Below are 20,114 nucleotides of genomic sequence, written 5' to 3' on the forward strand. Positions count from 1 at the left end.
TGTGTACTGGTGGTTGACTGCCCCCCAGCCCAGAGTGTGCATGGAAAATTGTCTGGCAGCCTCCCTGACAGCAAGCAGTGATAGTGCCCATGAAGGGCACCTTGTTGGGCCCGCCCCTTTCACGGTTATCGCTTCTCGGCCTTTTGGCTAAGATCAAGTGTAGTATCTGTTCTTATCAGTTTAATATCTGATACGTCCCCTATCTGGGGACCATATATTAAATGGATTTTTGAGAACGGGGGCCGATTTCGAAGCTTGCTTCCGTCGCCCTATGCATTGACCCGATATGGCAGTATCTTCGGGTACAGTGCACCACCCCCTTACAGGGTTAAAAAGAAAGATTCCTACTTTCATTGCTACCTGCTTGCTGGCTAGCCAGCTAGCCAGCCCTGTGGGCCTTGCTGCTGCTGCAGCCAAAAAACAAAAGGTGGTGCTGCTGCTGCTTCTGCTGCTTCTGCTTCTGCTTGTGTCTGGCCGCTGTTGGAGCGTCCAGGCACAGGACTTCTGCTGCTGCTGACTAAATGGCCTCCTTAATTGGATCATTTGAGTAGCCAGCACACCTGTGCAGGTAGGGCATGACATGATAGGCAGCTGCCTTGATAGCGGGTGGGTGCTGAATGTTCCTAATTGACAAAATAAGATTAATGCTTATGAAGAAATATAAAATCTCATCCCTTCCCCAATATCGCGCCACACCCCTACCCCTTAATTCCCTGGTTGAACTTGATGGACATATGTCTTTTTTCGACCGTACTAACTATGTAACTATGTAACATAACATGGGGGGGGGGGTCTCCTGGCTGTTCACACAGGTGTGTCATTGCTGTACATTGACCATGCATTGCTTCTGTGGTATTGCAAAGGCAAAGACAAATGCTTCCAGCCATCCATTGCACTAATGGATTGGTCATCAGCTGGCTGTCTATGTCCCGCATCAATATAGACCAAAGTACAGAGGGTTAGGCTATGCTATTGTGCACCTACCTGATGCATCAGAAGGTGCGAGGCCCTTGCTAAATTCTGTGCACAGACTTTGAGATCTATACTTTAGACTGTATCTAAACCTGCTCCAACATGGACTGACATTCTGGCCTACTTTCAGCCGATGCGACTTGTCTGTCGCTGAACAGTCGCTTTTTATGTATTCAGCACCTATGTATAATGTTGTAAAAATGCTCTAGAAGCTAAAGTCGCAGAAATGTCACACATATTTGGCCTGCAACTTTCTGTGCGACAAATTCAGACAGGAAAAATCAGTATAAATCCTTAGAAAATTATCCCCCAGTGTCTCCATCTGCTGGCGGTATTGAATAAGCATTGCTGCACTGATGGGGTATGCATTAGACGAAAAAAAAGAAGAAAAAGAAGAATAATACGCCCAGAAAAGAGGCGAAAAGGAGAAAAACGTAAAAAAACGTGAAAAAAAAGTAAGAGGAAGAGAAGGGAAAAAAAGGTGGAAATGGGTTTAAAAGTGATTTCGGCGGAGAAATATATATATATATATATATATATATATATATATATATATACGCGCACACACACACATATATATAAACGTATTCTCCGTTGAGATATTGCAGCCGCTGCTGTGTCCAGGCCCAGGAGCCTTAGCACTGTGCTGTGATGTCACTCAATACCACTGACATCACTAGGTGTAAACAACATCTCTCCTTTGCTGTGTATGTGACTATGGAGCTGTTTGGTGATGTCGTCTATTATGGCCTTCATAGAAGCAACAGGAGATTGTTGCATCCATCTAGAACCCTCAGAACTACAGTGCTATGATGTCACTCACTTCCACAGGCCTTGCAGAGTGTAAACAACAACAACCCAGCTTTGTTGTGTATGTAACCATAGGGATTTGTGATGTCACCTAGAACCTTCACAGCAGCGACAGCTTTATGAGGAGCATCAGCACTGCTCTGCCTGAGCAGAACCATCACCGCCATAGGTTGTCAAATAACCCGGATTTAACCCACACAGGTAAGTCCAATGGGGTGCAGGCATGTCCTCTATGCTTACAGCTTCCCGTGGGTGTTGGTTTGATACCGTTTGGGGACAGCCAAGGAGGCATCTGCAGGCAACAAAGGTAGGTGTGTGCTTGTGTGTGTGTTTCCTATGCAGATCCTAAGCCCAGTGTCACATGCAAGTAGGAGGAGTAAGAAGGGTTCCTGGCAAATCCGGGTTATGGATTGCATTTAAAAAGGCCCCGTGGGAGTGCAATGGGCCCCTGTCTTGCTGCTTAGCAATAATGGTATGGGTTTAGGTTCTGCTGTGTGTACTGGTGGTTGACTGCCCCCCAGCCCAGAGTGTGCATGGAAAATTGTCTGGCAGCCTCCCTGACAGCAAGCAGTGATAGTGCCCATGAAGGGGACCTTGTTGGGCCCGCCCCTTTCACGGTTATCGCTTCTCGGCCTTTTGGCTAAGATCAAGTGTAGTATCTGTTCTTATCAGTTTAATATCTGATACGTCCCCTATCTGGGGACCATATATTAAATGGATTTTTGAGAACGGGGGCCGATTTCGAAGCTTGCTTCCGTCGCCCTATGCATTGACCCGATATGGCAGTATCTTCGGGTACAGTGCACCACCCCCTTACAGGGTTAAAAAGAAAGATTCCTACTTTCATTGCTACCTGCTTGCTGGCTAGCCAGCTAGCCAGCCCTGTGGGCCTTGCTGCTGCTGCAGCCAAAAAACAAAAGGTGGTGCTGCTGCTGCTTCTGCTGCTTCTGCTTCTGCTTGTGTCTGGCCGCTGTTGGAGCGTCCAGGCACAGGACTTCTGCTGCTGCTGACTAAATGGCCTCCTTAATTGGATCATTTGAGTAGCCAGCACACCTGTGCAGGTAGGGCATGACATGATAGGCAGCTGCCTTGATAGCGGGTGGGTGCTGAATGTTCCTAATTGACAAAATAAGATTAATGCTTATGAAGAAATATAAAATCTCATCCCTTCCCCAATATCGCGCCACACCCCTACCCCTTAATTCCCTGGTTGAACTTGATGGACATATGTCTTTTTTCGACCGTACTAACTATGTAACTATGTAACATAACATGGGGGGGGGGTCTCCTGGCTGTTCACACAGGTGTGTCATTGCTGTACATTGACCATGCATTGCTTCTGTGGTATTGCAAAGGCAAAGACAAATGCTTCCAGCCATCCATTGCACTAATGGATTGGTCATCAGCTGGCTGTCTATGTCCCGCATCAATATAGACCAAAGTACAGAGGGTTAGGCTATGCTATTGTGCACCTACCTGATGCATCAGAAGGTGCGAGGCCCTTGCTAAATTCTGTGCACAGACTTTGAGATCTATACTTTAGACTGTATCTAAACCTGCTCCAACATGGACTGACATTCTGGCCTACTTTCAGCCGATGCGACTTGTCTGTCGCTGAACAGTCGCTTTTTATGTATTCAGCACCTATGTATAATGTTGTAAAAATGCTCTAGAAGCTAAAGTCGCAGAAATGTCACACATATTTGGCCTGCAACTTTCTGTGCGACAAATTCAGACAGGAAAAATCAGTATAAATCCTTAGAAAATTATCCCCCAGTGTCTCCATCTGCTGGCGGTATTGAATAAGCATTGCTGCACTGATGGGGTATGCATTAGACGAAAAAAAAGAAGAAAAAGAAGAATAATACGCCCAGAAAAGAGGCGAAAAGGAGAAAAACGTAAAAAAACGTGAAAAAAAAGTAAGAGGAAGAGAAGGGAAAAAAAGGTGGAAATGGGTTTAAAAGTGATTTCGGCGGAGAAATATATATATATATATATATATATATATATATATATATATATATACGCGCACACACACACATATATATAAACGTATTCTCCGTTGAGATATTGCAGCCGCTGCTGTGTCCAGGCCCAGGAGCCTTAGCACTGTGCTGTGATGTCACTCAATACCACTGACATCACTAGGTGTAAACAACATCTCTCCTTTGCTGTGTATGTGACTATGGAGCTGTTTGGTGATGTCGTCTATTATGGCCTTCATAGAAGCAACAGGAGATTGTTGCATCCATCTAGAACCCTCAGAACTACAGTGCTATGATGTCACTCACTTCCACAGGCCTTGCAGAGTGTAAACAACAACAACCCAGCTTTGTTGTGTATGTAACCATAGGGATTTGTGATGTCACCTAGAACCTTCACAGCAGCGACAGCTTTATGAGGAGCATCAGCACTGCTCTGCCTGAGCAGAACCATCACCGCCATAGGTTGTCAAATAACCCGGATTTAACCCACACAGGTAAGTCCAATGGGGTGCAGGCATGTCCTCTATGCTTACAGCTTCCCGTGGGTGTTGGTTTGATACCGTTTGGGGACAGCCAAGGAGGCATCTGCAGGCAACAAAGGTAGGTGTGTGCTTGTGTGTGTGTTTCCTATGCAGATCCTAAGCCCAGTGTCACATGCAAGTAGGAGGAGTAAGAAGGGTTCCTGGCAAATCCGGGTTATGGATTGCATTTAAAAAGGCCCCGTGGGAGTGCAATGGGCCCCTGTCTTGCTGCTTAGCAATAATGGTATGGGTTTAGGTTCTGCTGTGTGTACTGGTGGTTGACTGCCCCCCAGCCCAGAGTGTGCATGGAAAATTGTCTGGCAGCCTCCCTGACAGCAAGCAGTGATAGTGCCCATGAAGGGCACCTTGTTGGGCCCGCCCCTTTCACGGTTATCGCTTCTTGGCCTTTTGGCTAAGATCAAGTGTAGTATCTGTTCTTATCAGTTTAATATCTGATACGTCCCCTATCTGGGGACCATATATTAAATGGATTTTTGAGAACGGGGGCCGATTTCGAAGCTTGCTTCCGTCGCCCTATGCATTGACCCGATATGGCAGTATCTTCGGGTACAGTGCACCACCCCCTTACAGGGTTAAAAAGAAAGATTCCTACTTTCATTGCTACCTGCTTGCTGGCTAGCCAGCTAGCCAGCCCTGTGGGCCTTGCTGCTGCTGCAGCCAAAAAACAAAAGGTGGTGCTGCTGCTGCTTCTGCTGCTTCTGCTTCTGCTTGTGTCTGGCCGCTGTTGGAGCGTCCAGGCACAGGACTTCTGCTGCTGCTGACTAAATGGCCTCCTTAATTGGATCATTTGAGTAGCCAGCACACCTGTGCAGGTAGGGCATGACATGATAGGCAGCTGCCTTGATAGCGGGTGGGTGCTGAATGTTCCTAATTGACAAAATAAGATTAATGCTTATGAAGAAATATAAAATCTCATCCCTTCCCCAATATCGCGCCACACCCCTACCCCTTAATTCCCTGGTTGAACTTGATGGACATATGTCTTTTTTCGACCGTACTAACTATGTAACTATGTAACATAACATGGGGGGGGGGGGTCTCCTGGCTGTTCACACAGGTGTGTCATTGCTGTACATTGACCATGCATTGCTTCTGTGGTATTGCAAAGGCAAAGACAAATGCTTCCAGCCATCCATTGCACTAATGGATTGGTCATCAGCTGGCTGTCTATGTCCCGCATCAATATAGACCAAAGTACAGAGGGTTAGGCTATGCTATTGTGCACCTACCTGATGCATCAGAAGGTGCGAGGCCCTTGCTAAATTCTGTGCACAGACTTTGAGATCTATACTTTAGACTGTATCTAAACCTGCTCCAACATGGACTGACATTCTGGCCTACTTTCAGCCGATGCGACTTGTCTGTCGCTGAACAGTCGCTTTTTATGTATTCAGCACCTATGTATAATGTTGTAAAAATGCTCTAGAAGCTAAAGTCGCAGAAATGTCACACATATTTGGCCTGCAACTTTCTGTGCGACAAATTCAGACAGGAAAAATCAGTATAAATCCTTAGAAAATTATCCCCCAGTGTCTCCATCTGCTGGCGGTATTGAATAAGCATTGCTGCACTGATGGGGTATGCATTAGACGAAAAAAAAGAAGAAAAAGAAGAATAATACGCCCAGAAAAGAGGCGAAAAGGAGAAAAACGTAAAAAAACGTGAAAAAAAAGTAAGAGGAAGAGAAGGGAAAAAAAGGTGGAAATGGGTTTAAAAGTGATTTCGGCGGAGAAATATATATATATATATATATATATATATATATATATATATATATATATATACGCGCACACACACACATATATATAAACGTATTCTCCGTTGAGATATTGCAGCCGCTGCTGTGTCCAGGCCCAGGAGCCTTAGCACTGTGCTGTGATGTCACTCAATACCACTGACATCACTAGGTGTAAACAACATCTCTCCTTTGCTGTGTATGTGACTATGGAGCTGTTTGGTGATGTCGTCTATTATGGCCTTCATAGAAGCAACAGGAGATTGTTGCATCCATCTAGAACCCTCAGAACTACAGTGCTATGATGTCACTCACTTCCACAGGCCTTGCAGAGTGTAAACAACAACAACCCAGCTTTGTTGTGTATGTAACCATAGGGATTTGTGATGTCACCTAGAACCTTCACAGCAGCGACAGCTTTATGAGGAGCATCAGCACTGCTCTGCCTGAGCAGAACCATCACCGCCATAGGTTGTCAAATAACCCGGATTTAACCCACACAGGTAAGTCCAATGGGGTGCAGGCATGTCCTCTATGCTTACAGCTTCCCGTGGGTGTTGGTTTGATACCGTTTGGGGACAGCCAAGGAGGCATCTGCAGGCAACAAAGGTAGGTGTGTGCTTGTGTGTGTGTTTCCTATGCAGATCCTAAGCCCAGTGTCACATGCAAGTAGGAGGAGTAAGAAGGGTTCCTGGCAAATCCGGGTTATGGATTGCATTTAAAAAGGCCCCGTGGGAGTGCAATGGGCCCCTGTCTTGCTGCTTAGCAATAATGGTATGGGTTTAGGTTCTGCTGTGTGTACTGGTGGTTGACTGCCCCCCAGCCCAGAGTGTGCATGGAAAATTGTCTGGCAGCCTCCCTGACAGCAAGCAGTGATAGTGCCCATGAAGGGCACCTTGTTGGGCCCGCCCCTTTCACGGTTATCGCTTCTCGGCCTTTTGGCTAAGATCAAGTGTAGTATCTGTTCTTATCAGTTTTCATGCTGGTGGGGATGGGTGCTGCATGGAGGATGCAGGTGTACCAGGGCTTTCCGGGGCTGGTTCTGAGGAATCAGCTCGACGGCTGCCCCGATGTGACCTGTTCCCTCCGGGTCTCGCCATGAGGCTGAGAGGGTCTAGAGCCGAGGTACTTTTGTGCCTCGGGGAGTGGTGACCCCGAGGTGCCGAAACTCACTGGGAGAATAGGCTCACTGAGTTGAAGCACGGGCACCATAATCTCTTCACCTTGTGGCACTCACCTCTTGATTCCCGGCCTTCTGGCTAGGATCAGAGAAATTTTTATAGATCCGGCCGGATGTCCGGGCAGTATATCTGCACACATTCACTTATTTATTTATTTTTTGTCTCACTGTGTCACTTTTTGCGTGTTGTGTGTTCACAGGATTTGTCAGGATGCGGTAGCCCTTCTGGGTGTCCCTCCTGGCGGTCTAGGGGAGGTGTGTGTGGCCATTAGGTTCCGCACCTCCCTGCAAACACCCCGGGTACTCCTGCTTCGCAGGGTACCTACCGTAATCGGCTCTGCGGGCAGATACCTTGGCTAACGCCAAGGGGGATGCCGGGAGCATTTGTGGTCTCCTAGTAGCTTCGGCGAAAAGGGACATCGAACCTGGAACCTCGCAGGTACCTTTTGGTCCGGAGGCGAAGGGTAAGGTTTGTTGGGGGGCCTCTCTCCTATCGGAGAAGGGCTTGCGATAGACCGCATCCTTTGTGCACGTTTTTTTTTAGTGTAACACGTTTGCACTTTTTCTTGCACTTTGGGTGAATCGAAAGCACGTTCCTCGGCTTTAAAAAAAAAAAAAAAAAAAAAAATCTGTTCTTATCAGTTTAATATCTGATACGTCCCCTATCTGGGGACCATATATTAAATGGATTTTTGAGAACGGGGGCCGATTTCGAAGCTTGCTTCCGTCGCCCTATGCATTGACCCGATATGGCAGTATCTTCGGGTACAGTGCACCACCCCCTTACAGGGTTAAAAAGAAAGATTCCTACTTTCATTGCTACCTGCTTGCTGGCTAGCCAGCTAGCCAGCCCTGTGGGCCTTGCTGCTGCTGCAGCCAAAAAACAAAAGGTGGTGCTGCTGCTGCTTCTGCTGCTTCTGCTTCTGCTTGTGTCTGGCCCCTGTTGGAGCGTCCAGGCACAGGACTTCTGCTGCTGCTGACTAAATGGCCTCCTTAATTGGATCATTTGAGTAGCCAGCACACCTGTGCAGGTAGGGCATGACATGATAGGCAGCTGCCTTGATAGCGGGTGGGTGCTGAATGTTCCTAATTGACAAAATAAGATTAATGCTTATGAAGAAATATAAAATCTCATCCCTTCCCCAATATCGCGCCACACCCCTACCCCTTAATTCCCTGGTTGAACTTGATGGACATATGTCTTTTTTCGACCGTACTAACTATGTAACTATGTAACATAACATGGGGGGGGGGGGTCTCCTGGCTGTTCACACAGGTGTGTCATTGCTGTACATTGACCATGCATTGCTTCTGTGGTATTGCAAAGGCAAAGACAAATGCTTCCAGCCATCCATTGCACTAATGGATTGGTCATCAGCTGGCTGTCTATGTCCCGCATCAATATAGACCAAAGTACAGAGGGTTAGGCTATGCTATTGTGCACCTACCTGATGCATCAGAAGGTGCGAGGCCCTTGCTAAATTCTGTGCACAGACTTTGAGATCTATACTTTAGACTGTATCTAAACCTGCTCCAACATGGACTGACATTCTGGCCTACTTTCAGCCGATGCGACTTGTCTGTCGCTGAACAGTCGCTTTTTATGTATTCAGCACCTATGTATAATGTTGTAAAAATGCTCTAGAAGCTAAAGTCGCAGAAATGTCACACATATTTGGCCTGCAACTTTCTGTGCGACAAATTCAGACAGGAAAAATCAGTATAAATCCTTAGAAAATTATCCCCCAGTGTCTCCATCTGCTGGCGGTATTGAATAAGCATTGCTGCACTGATGGGGTATGCATTAGACGAAAAAAAAGAAGAAAAAGAAGAATAATACGCCCAGAAAAGAGGCGAAAAGGAGAAAAACGTAAAAAAACGTGAAAAAAAAGTAAGAGGAAGAGAAGGGAAAAAAAGGTGGAAATGGGTTTAAAAGTGATTTCGGCGGAGAAATATATATATATATATATATATATATATATATATATATATATATACGCGCACACACACACATATATATAAACGTATTCTCCGTTGAGATATTGCAGCCGCTGCTGTGTCCAGGCCCAGGAGCCTTAGCACTGTGCTGTGATGTCACTCAATACCACTGACATCACTAGGTGTAAACAACATCTCTCCTTTGCTGTGTATGTGACTATGGAGCTGTTTGGTGATGTCGTCTATTATGGCCTTCATAGAAGCAACAGGAGATTGTTGCATCCATCTAGAACCCTCAGAACTACAGTGCTATGATGTCACTCACTTCCACAGGCCTTGCAGAGTGTAAACAACAACAACCCAGCTTTGTTGTGTATGTAACCATAGGGATTTGTGATGTCACCTAGAACCTTCACAGCAGCGACAGCTTTATGAGGAGCATCAGCACTGCTCTGCCTGAGCAGAACCATCACCGCCATAGGTTGTCAAATAACCCGGATTTAACCCACACAGGTAAGTCCAATGGGGTGCAGGCATGTCCTCTATGCTTACAGCTTCCCGTGGGTGTTGGTTTGATACCGTTTGGGGACAGCCAAGGAGGCATCTGCAGGCAACAAAGGTAGGTGTGTGCTTGTGTGTGTGTTTCCTATGCAGATCCTAAGCCCAGTGTCACATGCAAGTAGGAGGAGTAAGAAGGGTTCCTGGCAAATCCGGGTTATGGATTGCATTTAAAAAGGCCCCGTGGGAGTGCAATGGGCCCCTGTCTTGCTGCTTAGCAATAATGGTATGGGTTTAGGTTCTGCTGTGTGTACTGGTGGTTGACTGCCCCCCAGCCCAGAGTGTGCATGGAAAATTGTCTGGCAGCCTCCCTGACAGCAAGCAGTGATAGTGCCCATGAAGGGCACCTTGTTGGGCCCGCCCCTTTCACGGTTATCGCTTCTCGGCCTTTTGGCTAAGATCAAGTGTAGTATCTGTTCTTATCAGTTTAATATCTGATACGTCCCCTATCTGGGGACCATATATTAAATGGATTTTTGAGAACGGGGGCCGATTTCGAAGCTTGCTTCCGTCGCCCTATGCATTGACCCGATATGGCAGTATCTTCGGGTACAGTGCACCACCCCCTTACAGGGTTAAAAAGAAAGATTCCTACTTTCATTGCTACCTGCTTGCTGGCTAGCCAGCTAGCCAGCCCTGTGGGCCTTGCTGCTGCTGCTGCAGCCAAAAAACAAAAGGTGGTGCTGCTGCTGCTTCTGCTGCTTCTGCTTCTGCTTGTGTCTGGCCGCTGTTGGAGCGTCCAGGCACAGGACTTCTGCTGCTGCTGACTAAATGGCCTCCTTAATTGGATCATTTGAGTAGCCAGCACACCTGTGCAGGTAGGGCATGACATGATAGGCAGCTGCCTTGATAGCGGGTGGGTGCTGAATGTTCCTAATTGACAAAATAAGATTAATGCTTATGAAGAAATATAAAATCTCATCCCTTCCCCAATATCGCGCCACACCCCTACCCCTTAATTCCCTGGTTGAACTTGATGGACATATGTCTTTTTTCGACCGTACTAACTATGTAACTATGTAACATAACATGGGGGGGGGGGGGTGTCTCCTGGCTGTTCACACAGGTGTGTCATTGCTGTACATTGACCATGCATTGCTTCTGTGGTATTGCAAAGGCAAAGACAAATGCTTCCAGCCATCCATTGCACTAATGGATTGGTCATCAGCTGGCTGTCTATGTCCCGCATCAATATAGACCAAAGTACAGAGGGTTAGGCTATGCTATTGTGCACCTACCTGATGCATCAGAAGGTGCGAGGCCCTTGCTAAATTCTGTGCACAGACTTTGAGATCTATACTTTAGACTGTATCTAAACCTGCTCCAACATGGACTGACATTCTGGCCTACTTTCAGCCGATGCGACTTGTCTGTCGCTGAACAGACGCTTTTTATGTATTCAGCACCTATGTATAATGTTGTAAAAATGCTCTAGAAGCTAAAGTCGCAGAAATGTCACACATATTTGGCCTGCAACTTTCTGTGCGACAAATTCAGACAGGAAAAATCAGTATAAATCCTTAGAAAATTATCCCCCAGTGTCTCCATCTGCTGGCGGTATTGAATAAGCATTGCTGCACTGATGGGGTATGCATTAGACGAAAAAAAAGAAGAAAAAGAAGAATAATACGCCCAGAAAAGAGGCGAAAAGGAGAAAAACGTAAAAAAACGTGAAAAAAAAGTAAGAGGAAGAGAAGGGAAAAAAAGGTGGAAATGGGTTTAAAAGTGATTTCGGCGGAGAAATATATATATATATATATATATATATATATATACATATATATATATACGCGCACACACACACATATATATAAACGTATTCTCCGTTGAGATATTGCAGCCGCTGCTGTGTCCAGGCCCAGGAGCCTTAGCACTGTGCTGTGATGTCACTCAATACCACTGACATCACTAGGTGTAAACAACATCTCTCCTTTGCTGTGTATGTGACTATGGAGCTGTTTGGTGATGTCGTCTATTATGGCCTTCATAGAAGCAACAGGAGATTGTTGCATCCATCTAGAACCCTCAGAACTACAGTGCTATGATGTCACTCACTTCCACAGGCCTTGCAGAGTGTAAACAACAACAACCCAGCTTTGTTGTGTATGTAACCATAGGGATTTGTGATGTCACCTAGAACCTTCACAGCAGCGACAGCTTTATGAGGAGCATCAGCACTGCTCTGCCTGAGCAGAACCATCACCGCCATAGGTTGTCAAATAACCCGGATTTAACCCACACAGGTAAGTCCAATGGGGTGCAGGCATGTCCTCTATGCTTACAGCTTCCCGTGGGTGTTGGTTTGATACCGTTTGGGGACAGCCAAGGAGGCATCTGCAGGCAACAAAGGTAGGTGTGTGCTTGTGTGTGTGTTTCCTATGCAGATCCTAAGCCCAGTGTCACATGCAAGTAGGAGGAGTAAGAAGGGTTCCTGGCAAATCCGGGTTATGGATTGCATTTAAAAAGGCCCCGTGGGAGTGCAATGGGCCCCTGTCTTGCTGCTTAGCAATAATGGTATGGGTTTAGGTTCTGCTGTGTGTACTGGTGGTTGACTGCCCCCCAGCCCAGAGTGTGCATGGAAAATTGTCTGGCAGCCTCCCTGACAGCAAGCAGTGATAGTGCCCATGAAGGGCACCTTGTTGGGCCCGCCCCTTTCACGGTTATCGCTTCTCGGCCTTTTGGCTAAGATCAAGTGTAGTATCTATTCTTATCAGTTTAATATCTGATACGTCCCCTATCTGGGGACCATATATTAAATGGATTTTTGAGAACGGGGGCCGATTTCGAAGCTTGCTTCCGTCGCCCTATGCATTGACCCGATATGGCAGTATCTTCGGGTACAGTGCACCACCCCCTTACAGGGTTAAAAAGAAAGATTCCTACTTTCATTGCTACCTGCTTGCTGGCTAGCCAGCTAGCCAGCCCTGTGGGCCTTGCTGCTGCTGCAGCCAAAAAACAAAAGGTGGTGCTGCTGCTGCTTCTGCTGCTTCTGCTTCTGCTTGTGTCTGGCCGCTGTTGGAGCGTCCAGGCACAGGACTTCTGCTGCTGCTGACTAAATGGCCTCCTTAATTGGATCATTTGAGTAGCCAGCACACCTGTGCAGGTAGGGCATGACATGATAGGCAGCTGCCTTGATAGCGGGTGGGTGCTGAATGTTCCTAATTGACAAAATAAGATTAATGCTTATGAAGAAATATAAAATCTCATCCCTTCCCCAATATCGCGCCACACCCCTACCCCTTAATTCCCTGGTTGAACTTGATGGACATATGTCTTTTTTCGACCGTACTAACTATGTAACTATGTAACATAACATGGGGGGGGGGGGGGGTCTCCTGGCTGTTCACACAGGTGTGTCATTGCTGTACATTGACCATGCATTGCTTCTGTGGTATTGCAAAGGCAAAGACAAATGCTTCCAGCCATCCATTGCACTAATGGATTGGTCATCAGCTGGCTGTCTATGTCCCGCATCAATATAGACCAAAGTACAGAGGGTTAGGCTATGCTATTGTGCACCTACCTGATGCATCAGAAGGTGCGAGGCCCTTGCTAAATTCTGTGCACAGACTTTGAGATCTATACTTTAGACTGTATCTAAACCTGCTCCAACATGGACTGACATTCTGGCCTACTTTCAGCCGATGCGATTTGTCTGTCGCTGAACAGTCGCTTTTTATGTATTCAGCACCTATGTATAATGTTGTAAAAATGCTCTAGAAGCTAAAGTCGCAGAAATGTCACACATATTTGGCCTGCAACTTTCTGTGCGACAAATTCAGACAGGAAAAATCAGTATAAATCCTTAGAAAATTATCCCCCAGTGTCTCCATCTGCTGGCGGTATTGAATAAGCATTGCTGCACTGATGGGGTATGCATTAGACGAAAAAAAAGAAGAAAAAGAAGAATAATACGCCCAGAAAAGAGGCGAAAAGGAGAAAAACGTAAAAAAACGTGAAAAAAAAGTAAGAGGAAGAGAAGGGAAAAAAAGGTGGAAATGGGTTTAAAAGTGATTTCGGCGGAGAAATATATATATATATATATATATATATATATATATATATATATATATATATACGCGCACACACACACATATATATAAACGTATTCTCCGTTGAGATATTGCAGCCGCTGCTGTGTCCAGGCCCAGGAGCCTTAGCACTGTGCTGTGATGTCACTCAATACCACTGACATCACTAGGTGTAAACAACATCTCTCCTTTGCTGTGTATGTGACTATGGAGCTGTTTGGTGATGTCGTCTATTATGGCCTTCATAGAAGCAACAGGAGATTGTTGCATCCATCTAGAACCCTCAGAACTACAGTGCTATGATGTCACTCACTTCCACAGGCCTTGCAGAGTGTAAACAACAACAACCCAGCTTTGTTGTGTATGTAACCATAGGGATTTGTGATGTCACCTAGAACCTTCACAGCAGCGACAGCTTTATGAGGAGCATCAGCACTGCTCTGCCTGAGCAGAACCATCACCGCCATAGGTTGTCAAATAACCCGGATTTAACCCACACAGGTAAGTCCAATGGGGTGCAGGCATGTCCTCTATGCTTACAGCTTCCCGTGGGTGTTGGTTTGATACCGTTTGGGGACAGCCAAGGAGGCATCTGCAGGCAACAAAGGTAGGTGTGTGCTTGTGTGTGTGTTTCCTATGCAGATCCTAAGCCCAGTGTCACATGCAAGTAGGAGGAGTAAGAAGGGTTCCTGGCAAATCCGGGTTATGGATTGCATTTAAAAAGGCCCCGTGGGAGTGCAATGGGCCCCTGTCTTGCTGCTTAGCAATAATGGTATGGGTTTAGGTTCTGCTGTGTGTACTGGTGGTTGACTGCCCCCCAGCCCAGAGTGTGCATGGAAAATTGTCTGGCAGCCTCCCTGACAGCAAGCAGTGATAGTGCCCATGAAGGGCACCTTGTTGGGCCCGCCCCTTTCACGGTTATCGCTTCTCGGCCTTTTGGCTAAGATCAAGTGTAGTATCTGTTCTTATCAGTTTAATATCTGATACGTCCCCTATCTGGGGACCATATATTAAATGGATTTTTGAGAACGGGGGCCGATTTCGAAGCTTGCTTCCGTCGCCCTATGCATTGACCCGATATGGCAGTATCTTCGGGTACAGTGCACCACCCCCTTACAGGGTTAAAAAGAAAGATTCCTACTTTCATTGCTACCTGCTTGCTGGCTAGCCAGCTAGCCAGCCCTGTGGGCCTTGCTGCTGCTGCAGCCAAAAAACAAAAGGTGGTGCTGCTGCTGCTTCTGCTGCTTCTGCTTCTGCTTGTGTCTGGCCGCTGTTGGAGCGTCCAGGCACAGGACTTCTGCTGCTGCTGACTAAATGGCCTCCTTAATTGGATCATTTGAGTAGCCAGCACACCTGTGCAGGTAGGGCATGACATGATAGGCAGCTGCCTTGATAGCGGGTGGGTGCTGAATGTTCCTAATTGACAAAATAAGATTAATGCTTATGAAGAAATATAAAATCTCATCCCTTCCCCAATATCGCGCCACACCCCTACCCCTTAATTCCCTGGTTGAACTTGATGGACATATGTCTTTTTTCGACCGTACTAACTATGTAACTATGTAACATAACATGGGGGGGGGGGGGGTCTCCTGGCTGTTCACACAGGTGTGTCATTGCTGTACATTGACCATGCATTGCTTCTGTGGTATTGCAAAGGCAAAGACAAATGCTTCCAGCCATCCATTGCACTAATGGATTGGTCATCAGCTGGCTGTCTATGTCCCGCATCAATATAGACCAAAGTACAGAGGGTTAGGCTATGCTATTGTGCACCTACCTGATGCATCAGAAGGTGCGAGGCCCTTGCTAAATTCTGTGCACAGACTTTGAGATCTATACTTTAGACTGTATCTAAACCTGCTCCAACATGGACTGACATTCTGGCCTACTTTCAGCCGATGCGACTTGTCTGTCGCTGAACAGTCGCTTTTTATGTATTCAGCACCTATGTATAATGTTGTAAAAATGCTCTAGAAGCTAAAGTCGCAGAAATGTCACACATATTTGGCCTGCAACTTTCTGTGCGACAAATTCAGACAGGAAAAATCAGTATAAATCCTTAGAAAATTATCCCCCAGTGTCTCCATCTGCTGGCGGTATTGAATAAGCATTGCTGCACTGATGGGGTATGCATTAGACGAAAAAAAAGAAGAAAAAGAAGAATAATACGCCCAGAAAAGAGGCGAAAAGGAGAAAAACGTAAAAAAACGTGAAAAAAAAGTAAGAGGAAGAGAAGGGAAAAAAAGGTGGAAATGGGTTTAAAAGTGATTTCGGCGGAGAAATATATATATATATATATATATATATATATATATATATATATATATACGCGCACACACACACATATATATAAACGTATTCTCCGTTGAGATATTGCAGCCGCTGCTGTGTCCAGGCCCAGGAGCCTTAGCACTGTGCTGTGATGTCACTCAATACCACTGACATCACTAGGTGTAAACAACATCTCTCCTTTGCTGTGTATGTGACTATGGAGCTGTTTGGTGATGTCGTCTATTATGGCCTTCATAGAAGCAACAGGAGATTGTTGCATCCATCTAGAACCCTCAGAACTACAGTGCTATGATGTCACTCACTTCCACAGGCCTTGCAGAGTGTAAACAACAACAACCCAGCTTTGTTGTGTATGTAACCATAGGGATTTGTGATGTCACCTAGAACCTTCACAGCAGCGACAGCTTTATGAGGAGCATCAGCACTGCTCTGCCTGAGCAGAACCATCACCGCCATAGGTTGTCAAATAACCCGGATTTAACCCACACAGGTAAGTCCAATGGGGTGCAGGCATGTCCTCTATGCTTACAGCTTCCCGTGGGTGTTGGTTTGATACCGTTTGGGGACAGCCAAGGAGGCATCTGCAGGCAACAAAGGTAGGTGTGTGCTTGTGTGTGTGTTTCCTATGCAGATCCTAAGCCCAGTGTCACATGCAAGTAGGAGGAGTAAGAAGGGTTCCTGGCAAATCCGGGTTATGGATTGCATTTAAAAAGGCCCCGTGGGAGTGCAATGGGCCCCTGTCTTGCTGCTTAGCAATAATGGTATGGGTTTAGGTTCTGCTGTGTGTACTGGTGGTTGACTGCCCCCCAGCCCAGAGTGTGCATGGAAAATTGTCTGGCAGCCTCCCTGACAGCAAGCAGTGATAGTGCCCATGAAGGGCACCTTGTTGGGCCCGCCCCTTTCACGGTTATCGCTTCTCGGCCTTTTGGCTAAGATCAAGTGTAGTATCTGTTCTTATCAGTTTAATATCTGATACGTCCCCTATCTGGGGACCATATATTAAATGGATTTTTGAGAACGGGGGCCGATTTCGAAGCTTGCTTCCGTCGCCCTATGCATTGACCCGATATGGCAGTATCTTCGGGTACAGTGCACCACCCCCTTACAGGGTTAAAAAGAAAGATTCCTACTTTCATTGCTATCTGCTTGCTGGCTAGCCAGCTAGCCAGCCCTGTGGGCCTTGCTGCTGCTGCAGCCAAAAAACAAAAGGTGGTGCTGCTGCTGCTTCTGCTGCTTCTGCTTCTGCTTGTGTCTGGCCGCTGTTGGAGCGTCCAGGCACAGGACTTCTGCTGCTGCTGACTAAATGGCCTCCTTAATTGGATCATTTGAGTAGCCAGCACACCTGTGCAGGTAGGGCATGACATGATAGGCAGCTGCCTTGATAGCGGGTGGGTGCTGAATGTTCCTAATTGACAAAATAAGATTAATGCTTATGAAGAAATATAAAATCTCATCCCTTCCCCAATATCGCGCCACACCCCTACCCCTTAATTCCCTGGTTGAACTTGATGGACATATGTCTTTTTTCGACCGTACTAACTATGTAACTATGTAACATAACATGGGGGGGGGGGGGGGTCTCCTGGCTGTTCACACAGGTGTGTCATTGCTGTACATTGACCATGCATTGCTTCTGTGGTATTGCAAAGGCAAAGACAAATGCTTCCAGCCATCCATTGCACTAATGGATTGGTCATCAGCTGGCTGTCTATGTCCCGCATCAACCAAAGTACAGAGGGTTAGGCTATGCTATTGTGCACCTACCTGATGCATCAGAAGGTGCGAGGCCCTTGCTAAATTCTGTGCACAGACTTTGAGATCTATACTTTAGACTGTATCTAAACCTGCTCCAACATGGACTGACATTCTGGCCTACTTTCAGCCGATGCGACTTGTCTGTCGCTGAACAGTCGCTTTTTATGTATTCAGCACCTATGTATAATGTTGTAAAAATGCTCTAGAAGCTAAAGTCGCAGAAATGTCACACATATTTGGCCTGCAACTTTCTGTGCGACAAATTCAGACAGGAAAAATCAGTATAAATCCTTAGAAAATTATCCCCCAGTGTCTCCATCTGCTGGCGGTATTGAATAAGCATTGCTGCACTGATGGGGTATGCATTAGACGAAAAAAAAGAAGAAAAAGAAGAATAATACGCCCAGAAAAGAGGCGAAAAGGAGAAAAACGTAAAAAAACGTGAAAAAAAAGTAAGAGGAAGAGAAGGGAAAAAAAGGTGGAAATGGGTTTAAAAGTGATTTCGGCGGAGAAATATATATATATATATATATATATATATATATATATATATATATATACGCGCACACACACACATATATATAAACGTATTCTCCGTTGAGATATTGCAGCCGCTGCTGTGTCCAGGCCCAGGAGCCTTAGCACTGTGCTGTGATGTCACTCAATACCACTGACATCACTAGGTGTAAACAACATCTCTCCTTTGCTGTGTATGTGACTATGGAGCTGTTTGGTGATGTCGTCTATTATGGCCTTCATAGAAGCAACAGGAGATTGTTGCATCCATCTAGAACCCTCAGAACTACAGTGCTATGATGTCACTCACTTCCACAGGCCTTGCAGAGTGTAAACAACAACAACCCAGCTTTGTTGTGTATGTAACCATAGGGATTTGTGATGTCACCTAGAACCTTCACAGCAGCGACAGCTTTATGAGGAGCATCAGCACTGCTCTGCCTGAGCAGAACCATCACCGCCATAGGTTGTCAAATAACCCGGATTTAACCCACACAGGTAAGTCCAATGGGGTGCAGGCATGTCCTCTATGCTTACAGCTTCCCGTGGGTGTTGGTTTGATACCGTTTGGGGACAGCCAAGGAGGCATCTGCAGGCAACAAAGGTAGGTGTGTGCTTGTGTGTGTGTTTCCTATGCAGATCCTAAGCCCAGTGTCACATGCAAGTAGGAGGAGTAAGAAGGGTTCCTGGCAAATCCGGGTTATGGATTGCATTTAAAAAGGCCCCGTGGGAGTGCAATGGGCCCCTGTCTTGCTGCTTAGCAATAATGGTATGGGTTTAGGTTCTGCTGTGTGTACTGGTGGTTGACTGCCCCCCAGCCCAGAGTGTGCATGGAAAATTGTCTGGCAGCCTCCCTGACAGCAAGCAGTGATAGTGCCCATGAAGGGCACCTTGTTGGGCCCGCCCCTTTCACGGTTATCGCTTCTCGGCCTTTTGGCTAAGATCAAGTGTAGTATCTGTTCTTATCAGTTTAATATCTGATACGTCCCCTATCTGGGGACCATATATTAAATGGATTTTTGAGAACGGGGGCCGATTTCGAAGCTTGCTTCCGTCGCCCTATGCATTGACCCGATATGGCAGTATCTTCGGGTACAGTGCACCACCCCCTTACAGGGTTAAAAAGAAAGATTCCTACTTTCATTGCTACCTGCTTGCTGGCTAGCCAGCTAGCCAGCCCTGTGGGCCTTGCTGCTGCAGCCAAAAAACAAAAGGTGGTGCTGCTGCTGCTGCTTCTGCTGCTTCTGCTTCTGCTTGTGTCTGGCCCCTGTTGGAGCGTCCAGGCACAGGACTTCTGCTGCTGCTGACTAAATGGCCTCCTTAATTGGATCATTTGAGTAGCCAGCACACCTGTGCAGGTAGGGCATGACATGATAGGCAGCTGCCTTGATAGCGGGTGGGTGCTGAATGTTCCTAATTGACAAAATAAGATTAATGCTTATGAAGAAATATAAAATCTCATCCCTTCCCCAATATCGCGCCACACCCCTACCCCTTAATTCCCTGGTTGAACTTGATGGACATATGTCTTTTTTCGACCGTACTAACTATGTAACTATGTAACATAACATGGGGGGGGGGGGGGGGGGTCTCCTGGCTGTTCACACAGGTGTGTCATTGCTGTACATTGACCATGCATTGCTTCTGTGGTATTGCAAAGGCAAAGACAAATGCTTCCAGCCATCCATTGCACTAATGGATTGGTCATCAGCTGGCTGTCTATGTCCCGCATCAATATAGACCAAAGTACAGAGGGTTAGGCTATGCTATTGTGCACCTACCTGATGCATCAGAAGG

General features: G+C 46.4%; 9 non-coding genes and 1 pseudogene across 9 annotated transcripts; all 10 read left to right on the forward strand.

Moving 5' to 3' along the window:
- Positions 1-127: 127 nt before the first annotated feature.
- On the forward strand, positions 128-318 carry LOC130340533 (U2 spliceosomal RNA). The gene has a single exon (XR_008880636.1). It is a non-coding gene; the product is annotated as a U2 spliceosomal RNA (small nuclear RNA).
- A 2,084-nt stretch (positions 319-2,402) lies between these two features.
- LOC130340534 (U2 spliceosomal RNA) lies at positions 2,403-2,593 on the forward strand. The gene has a single exon (XR_008880637.1). It is a non-coding gene; the product is annotated as a U2 spliceosomal RNA (small nuclear RNA).
- A 2,087-nt stretch (positions 2,594-4,680) lies between these two features.
- On the forward strand, positions 4,681-4,871 carry LOC130340542 (U2 spliceosomal RNA). The gene has a single exon (XR_008880644.1). It is a non-coding gene; the product is annotated as a U2 spliceosomal RNA (small nuclear RNA).
- A 2,095-nt stretch (positions 4,872-6,966) lies between these two features.
- LOC130340560 (U2 spliceosomal RNA) lies at positions 6,967-7,126 on the forward strand (annotated as a pseudogene).
- A 694-nt stretch (positions 7,127-7,820) lies between these two features.
- On the forward strand, positions 7,821-8,005 carry LOC130340556 (U2 spliceosomal RNA). Its single transcript, XR_008880656.1, has one exon. It is a non-coding gene; the product is annotated as a U2 spliceosomal RNA (small nuclear RNA).
- Positions 8,006-10,094: 2,089 nt separating this feature from the next.
- On the forward strand, positions 10,095-10,285 carry LOC130340536 (U2 spliceosomal RNA). Its single transcript, XR_008880638.1, has one exon. It is a non-coding gene; the product is annotated as a U2 spliceosomal RNA (small nuclear RNA).
- A 2,097-nt stretch (positions 10,286-12,382) lies between these two features.
- LOC130340549 (U2 spliceosomal RNA) lies at positions 12,383-12,573 on the forward strand. The gene has a single exon (XR_008880650.1). It is a non-coding gene; the product is annotated as a U2 spliceosomal RNA (small nuclear RNA).
- A 2,098-nt stretch (positions 12,574-14,671) lies between these two features.
- LOC130340537 (U2 spliceosomal RNA) lies at positions 14,672-14,862 on the forward strand. Its single transcript, XR_008880639.1, has one exon. It is a non-coding gene; the product is annotated as a U2 spliceosomal RNA (small nuclear RNA).
- A 2,093-nt stretch (positions 14,863-16,955) lies between these two features.
- Positions 16,956-17,146, forward strand: LOC130340538 (U2 spliceosomal RNA). The gene has a single exon (XR_008880640.1). It is a non-coding gene; the product is annotated as a U2 spliceosomal RNA (small nuclear RNA).
- Positions 17,147-19,234: 2,088 nt separating this feature from the next.
- Positions 19,235-19,425, forward strand: LOC130340539 (U2 spliceosomal RNA). The gene has a single exon (XR_008880641.1). It is a non-coding gene; the product is annotated as a U2 spliceosomal RNA (small nuclear RNA).
- Positions 19,426-20,114: the final 689 nt, after the last annotated feature.

Source organism: Hyla sarda, unplaced genomic scaffold (genome assembly GCF_029499605.1).
Source record: "Hyla sarda isolate aHylSar1 unplaced genomic scaffold, aHylSar1.hap1 scaffold_597, whole genome shotgun sequence".
In the NCBI taxonomy this organism is placed as follows: domain Eukaryota; kingdom Metazoa; phylum Chordata; class Amphibia; order Anura; family Hylidae; genus Hyla; species Hyla sarda.